Raw genomic sequence first — 7,692 nt, 5'->3', positions numbered from 1 at the left:
ACTTAAACATTGGTAAAGAGCTTCTTTTTCTTTATCATCCCCACAACTGGGGTTGTTCCCCATCTTCTAACTAATCTTCATTCTTATCTAATAGGTGAGTGAGTGATATGGTCGTTACTTATCAAGCAAGAGAATTTCTCTCAGTCTTTAGAATCATTCTTTTCAAAAAAATTAGTAATAACAGATATATACATAAATATTCTTATTTTTTAGAAACAAACATGTATCAAAATTATACACTGAACATATTAAGAATTTCACGACTAACTGATATCAGCATCATATATGTTCTCTCCTCAAAGGAGTGAGGCCAGAAATCAAGAATGTTCAAAATATATTTTTTATCATTAGTTCACAAAGTTCTAGTGATTCGAAAATACAGATTTCAGAAATCAGATTTTAAACATGTATATATTGATCGGTTTAAAATATATATATTGAGTTAAAACAGAAAGTCTACTTACTTATTGTAAAACAAACAAAAAATTCCTCAGAATGAAGTTGAAAAGATAAAACACTTAGACAAGTCTTGTATAGAAGGAGAATTATAGAATTTTGGTGTGTTTTGCTTATGACAATCTATGATATATAAATAGGTGAAGTGATACAAAACTAGTAATTCTCATCATAATTTTCATCATAATGACCATAAACTCAAATTTTAATTATATGTTTATGACTATTAAATTTAGAATTTATGGCATTTTTATATCGTCATTATTTGTTTATTATTCTAAATCTTGGAATTTTTGCGTTCTTGTGCATCTTGGAAAATGAGGGGTCTCACATATAAGACATTAAGTATATATTCATGATGTCTTATCCAATGTTTGTCTCAAGTGTGTCTATGACATTCTATCATTCATATATATTGATTTATCATTTCTATATTATATATATTTCATTATACAACACCACGAGCCAAATGATACACGAAGGACAGGGATTTAATGAATGGGAAGTGACCGACGATTTAGGCTGGGAATAAATCTAGCAAGTAGACTAGGTCAAGTTATAGAAAATAAATGATGACTCCAAGTATCGATCCCACAGAGACTAATATTTAATTACTAGAATTTTTAGCACTTAACTTAAGCTAGATAAAATAAATAAAAAGATGATATATGGATTATTAATATAAACTATTAAATAAAATAATTGCAATTAAAAACGATGGAATCAAAGATCAATGAGTGATTCGAATTCAAATAAAGAACTACGACACACAACGGTATCAAACTCTATTATGTTGGCACGTGTTAAAATTCAATTTGACAATCACGGTGAAATCCCCAATTTATTTATTAAACGATTCCTCGAGTTAATAAACCTATTTAAATCTAACAGTCCAATTATTTCTAATTGAATTTAATTAGATCTAAATGAATTAAATCTTCATGGAATTTCTGTTTTCATCTAAAACCAGACACTGAAACCGAATACTATTTCTAGTCACTTTAACCGTGTGTTGATTATTTCTTTGTTGCTATATTTAACCAATCATCTTCCGATTCGTGATTAATCAACAGACAAGTAAATAGTTGATCAGACTATTAACATGAAATATTCACTACAAGAAAAAAGTCTAAAGACAACGGTGAAAAACCGTTGTCGTAAGCCCTGAAAAACCATTGTTAAAACCCATATTGTTAAAGAGTTCGTTCAAAGACAACGTGACCGTTATTAAACCGTTGTGTTTCAGTGGTATAGTTGATGGTTTAAGCATTAGCGACGATTTTTCATGATTTCTGTCGTTAATTTTTTCAGTAAAATAAAAAAATATTATTTTTAATAATTTAATAAATCTAAAAAAAACTTATAATCTTACTATGCTAACAAAATTCATGATCTTAACTAACACTTTAAATTTACAAAAAATTAAAAAGAAAAAATTTACTCTAAATCGAAACTAAAATCATGTAAGAGAGAAAAATTTGAAGTGTTGTGAAGTAGTGTGAGGAAAATGGATCGAAAACGCGGATATTTATAGACAATTTGTTGGAAACTTAATTTCGGATGTTTGACAAACCGATTATTTATTAAAACTAACTGATCAAATATTCGATCTATACAGCTTGCCTAACAGATGAGTATCGCGCATATTATCTAAGGCAACCGAACCCAGCTGAACTGAACTTTCGAAAAAAACCAACTGATCAGTTGACCTTAATTGAATTCTCGAAGACAGCTGACTGATCCGTTGGAAACCGATCAGTTGATATATTCAGCCGTATGCTTCCTTCAACTAAACATGTCTCGGGAAAGAACATTCAACCGACAAAGAGACATAGCAGATTGCAACTAAATACGAAACGCCGCACTTCAATCAATACAGCTTAGAACAACGCATTTCGGCTAAAGCAATTAAGACGCCGGATTACAATAAACGAAGCAAACAATGCCCAAGGAATGATGAAGTGGCAATCAACGGATACAAAGAATCAAATATATCTCAAGTTACCGTTGGAAGGGAAGATTATAAATATGACAGAAGATCAGCTGAAAAAGTGACACGCACAGACTCTGTATTCAAAGCTTGCTGTTACTCTGTCAAAATTTTAGCTCACACTCACTTGATTTATTCGTAGCAGTCAAGGCTACAATTTGAGCTCACTAGCACTTTGTAATAATCGTTAAATTCGATAGTGCTAAGATTAGTTACGCACTGAGAACATTCTGTAATACTAAGAGTTTCAGTTTTTGACAGTGATGAGTCCAAACTGAAGTGGGTCAGTACAAATATTGTATTCGATCAAAGTCTTTTAGTGGAAATCATATCCTTGAGATAGAAGGGGTGACGTAGGAGTAATTGAAATCTCCGAACATCCAGAAACAATCCTTGTGTCTTTTATTTCAGTTTTGTATTCTATCTTTCAGTCAGTTAATTTCCGCAACTACTTTAGTTTAACTGATTGTCATTGACCAACAAGATTCCGAGAATCAGTTTCTCACCAAACTGAACTCAAAACTCGAAAAGATCAGTTTTAATTGTGAGTGTTTATTCAACCCCCCTTCTAAACACTCTTGTTTCGTTAATCGATCCTATCAAGTGGTATCAGAACAGTTGAATCTTGTTCTTGAATACTTTTGATCTATAAACTTGCTAGCATGACTTCATTCAACAAAATTCCTATGTTCTCCAGAGAAGAATTTGATGATTGGAAAATCAGAATGCATGCTCATTTAGCTGCACAAGATGATGACATGTGGTATGTCATAACTGATGGACCCATGAAGATTCTAAAAAGAAATACAGCAGTTGCCATAACAGAAGGGGCACCACAAAGAGTAGAAAAGCCCAGAGATGAATGGACAACTGAAGATAAAAGAAAAGCAAATCTTGATAATGTGGCTAAAGACAATCGGTACAAAACGCTGGACAAAGTAACCTTCAGCAAAATAAAGATGTGTAAGACAGCCAAAGAAATTTGGGAAAAGCTGATCCAGCTGTGTAAGGGAAATGATCAAACCAAAGAAAATAAACTTTCTGTTTCTGTTCAAAAGTTTGATAACATCAAAATGAAAGCAGGTAAATCAATGCACGAGTATGATGAAAGAGTAAGCAGTATCATCAATGAGTTAAATGCACTTGGAAAAGTGTATACCAACAAAGAGATTGCACTAAAGGTAATGAGAGGTCTTCCCAAGGAATGGGATGTCAAGACCATGGCAATGAGGGAGTCCAAAGATCTGAACCAGATTGAACTTCATGATCTGTTTGCTGATTTAAAGGCTTATGAATTTGAGCTGCAGACCAGAGAAGGATAACCATCTACCCCTGCAGCCACAACTGCTCTAGCTGCTGTCAGAACAGAACCAATCAGTTCAGTCGAGAAATCTGCTGATCAGTTGAGTAGTGATGCTATGTCATTGTTCATCAAAAAATTTGGAAGGTTCATGAGAAAGAATCAAGGAAACTTCCAGAAGCCATACCAAAGGAACAGTTCCAAAGATGAATCAAATGTCTGCTACAACTGCAGCAAATCAGGTCACTTTATGGCTGATTGTCCTAAACCCAAGAAGGACAGTCAAGGCTCAACTGATAGAAAAAAGAAATCATATGAGCACAAAAGAAGACCCAAGGAAGATAAGAAGTCCTTCAGAAAGAAACATGAGGTACTCTTAGCTGAAAAAAACAAATCTAAATGGGCAGAAACAGACAGTGAGGAGTCAGAACCAGAAAGCTCATGCAGCTCTAGTGATAATGAGGAAGTCAAGTGCTTAATGGCTAATGATACAGAAGAAGAACCATCTAGCCAACAGTTATTTGATTTCAGCTCAACTGATTTCACACGAGAAGAACTCATTCTAACACTACATGACATGTTAAGTGAGTATCAAAAGCTTGCATCATCATTTGAAAAAATCAAAGCAAAGCAAACTGATCCCACAGACAATAAAACCAAAACTGATGAATCAGTTGATGGGTTGAGTCTAAAAAGGGAAATTGCTGAGTTAAAAGCAGAGAAAACAAAAATCAGTCATTAATCCAGAAGTTGTTTCTTGAAAACTCAAAACAGACTGAGCTCATTCAGTCTTGGAACAAGTCATCTATTGCACTGAATGAGATGAAAAAATAAAAAAAATCAGTTTCTGATAAAACTGGTTTAGAGTTCAACACTCAAGGAGAAATATATCCAAATGATACTCAACCAAAGCCAAAAAGAGACAAAGTGAAATACATTCATTTTGTCAAAACAGCAGTGATACAAGAACAAATTGAGCCCAGTAAACTGATTGAGCAACCTACTGAGAATATGAACAAGGCTAGAAGATATGGGATTGGTTATAGTAAAAAATTCTCAACTGATTCACAAAGTCAGTCATCAAAGAGGTCTCACAAGAACTATTCGAATAGCTATTTCAACTACTATAACTGCAAGCCAGTTCAGAAGAGATATAGACTGAACAATCAGTTGAATAAAACTAAAATAAATATTGTATCATCTGTACACTACACACCAAGCACACAAAAGCCGAGAAAAACCATTTGGAATACAGCTACTGGAAAGTCTGTTAGACTAATCCAAGTGTGGATTCATAAGGGACTAATCAGTTCAGGACCCAAATAGATATGTGTACCAAGTTATATTATATGTGTGATTGCAGGTAACAGGTACAAACAAGAACTCAATATGATATTTGGACAGTGGATGCTCGCGACATATGACAGGAGATGCAAGTGCATTATCCCAACTGATCAAATACACTGATCCAAACATCAGTTTCAGGGACAATTCCAAAGATAGAACTGTGGGTAAGGGTAAGCTTATCCATGGTAACTTTACTTTTAAAGATGTTCTATTAGTAGAAAACATGAAGTATAACATAATTAGCATCAGTCAGTTATGCGACAGTGGACTCTTAGTACAATTTGACAAAAATTCATGTTTAGTCAATACTTCAACTGATGAAATCATACTAACTAGCAAAAGTTGTGGAAACACATATAAATTCAGTTGGAATGATCAAACTTATGCACCAGTTTGTTTTATTGCTTCCAAATCATCTAAAAACTGGTTGTGGCATAAGAGACTAAATCATTTAAACTTTAAATCCATTGCCTATCTGAGTAAACATGAACTTGTAATTGGGTTGCCTAAAATAGATTTTTCAAAAGAAAAACTTTGCTCAGCATGTCAGTTTTGTAAACAAGTACGATCCTCTTTTAAAAACAAAGGATGTAAATCTTCTTCCCGATGCTTATAACTGCTGCATATGGATCTATTTGGTCCAATACCAATCATGAGCTTAGGGGGAATGAAATACACCTTGGTGGTCGTAGACGATTTTTCAAGATTTACTTGTGTTATTTTTCTCAAATCCAAAGACCAAACTGCTTCACAACATATAAAGCTCTTCAAAAGACTTTTAAATGAAAAATCAGTTGGAATTGATCGAATCAGATCTGATCGAGGAACTGAATTCATCAATCAAACCCTTTCAAATTTTCTAGAAAATGTTGGAATTAAGCATGAGCTCTCAGCAGCCAGAACTCCTCAGCAAAATGGTGTAGCTGAGAGAAGAAATCGGACTCTTAAAGAAGCTGCCAGAACAATGCCTGATGATTCTGGTATTTCTCAAAGATTTTGGGCAGAGGCAGTAAACACTGCGTGTTATACTCAGAACAGATCAATGATTAATAAGAATCATATGAAAACACCATATGAGATCTGGCATGGAAGAAAAAGTATAATTACTTATTTCAAAATATTCGGCTGCAGATGTTTTATTCTTGATTATGGCAAAAATTATTTAAAATCGTTTGATGCTAAATCTGCAGAAGGAATATTTCTTGGATACTCATCAGTTAGTATAGCCTATAGAGTTTTCAATAAGAAAACCCTAAATGTTGAAGAATCTGCTCATGTTGATTTCGATGAAACTGAACTAACTAATAAGCCAACTGATCAAGTTGAGCTAGTTGATCGATTTACAGATATCTGTTTGAAAGATGATGACACAGATGAAAGTCATGGATATCAAAACATACTTCAAACACCTGAACCAGAAGTACTGGACCAATCAGATGTGCAGGAAGTCGTTGCTGATAACCTGTTGACAGAGCATAATGATAACATTCAAATACCAGTTGACGAAGCACCAATTGAAACTGAAAACTGTGTTCAGTTACCAACTGAAGAAATTGCTGATACAACAAATACTGAGTACAGATGGAGAAAATCACATCCACTTGAACTGGTAATAGGAAATCCATTTGATCCAGTAAGAACTCGCAATCAAATGCTAAATTTATTTATCTATTCAGCTTTTGTTTCACAACTAGAACCGAAGACAACTGATGAAGCTCTTGCTGATCCTAACTGGGTGAATGCAATGCAAGAAGAGCTAAATCAGTTCACTTATAACAATGTCTGGAACTTAGTTCCAAGACCAATTTCAAAAACTATTATAGGTACAAAATGAGTATACAGAAATAAACTAAACGAAGATGGTTCAGTTGTACGCAACAAAGCAAGATTAGTGGCACAAGGATATAGGCAAGAAGAAAGAATTGACTATGATGAGACGTATGCTCCAGTTGCAAGACTGGAAGCAATCAGAATCTTTCTTGCTTATGCATCACATAAGAAATTCAAGGTATATCAGATGGATGTAAAGAGTGCATTTCTGAACGGTCAACTACAAGAGGAAGTATATGTTGAACAACCTCCAGGTTTCATAAATCATGTTTTTCCTGATCATGTCTACCATTTGAACAAAACCTTATATGGTCTAAAACAAGCTCCTAGAGCTTGGTACCAAAATCTTTCAAAATTTCTAACTGATCATGATTTTTCTGTTGGATCAGTTGATAAGACCTTGTTCAAATTTGCTAAAAATGATCACATTTTATTAGTTCAAATTTATGTTGATGATATCATATTTGGGTCAACTAACCCCAAATTATGTGAAAAGTTTGCTAAGCTAGTGCAGGATAAGTTTGAAATGAGTATGATGGGTGAACTGACATTCTTTCTTGGACTGCAAGTGAAGCAACTGGAGAATGGCATTTTCATCAGTCAGACTAAATATACAAAGGAGCTGCTGAAGAAATTTGACATGGAATCATGTTCAGCTGCAAATACTCCAATGAGCTCATCAGTAAAATTGGACACTGATCAAGGGAGAATATCAGTTGAGACGACATTATATCGAGGTTTAATAGGTTCATTGTTGTACCTAACTGCC

Source organism: Primulina huaijiensis, chromosome 6, assembly GCF_012295235.1.
Source record: "Primulina huaijiensis isolate GDHJ02 chromosome 6, ASM1229523v2, whole genome shotgun sequence".
Taxonomy (NCBI): Eukaryota; Viridiplantae; Streptophyta; class Magnoliopsida; order Lamiales; family Gesneriaceae; genus Primulina; species Primulina huaijiensis.
The sequence above is the reverse complement of the archived record's forward strand: the minus strand, read 5'-3'. Positions refer to the sequence as shown.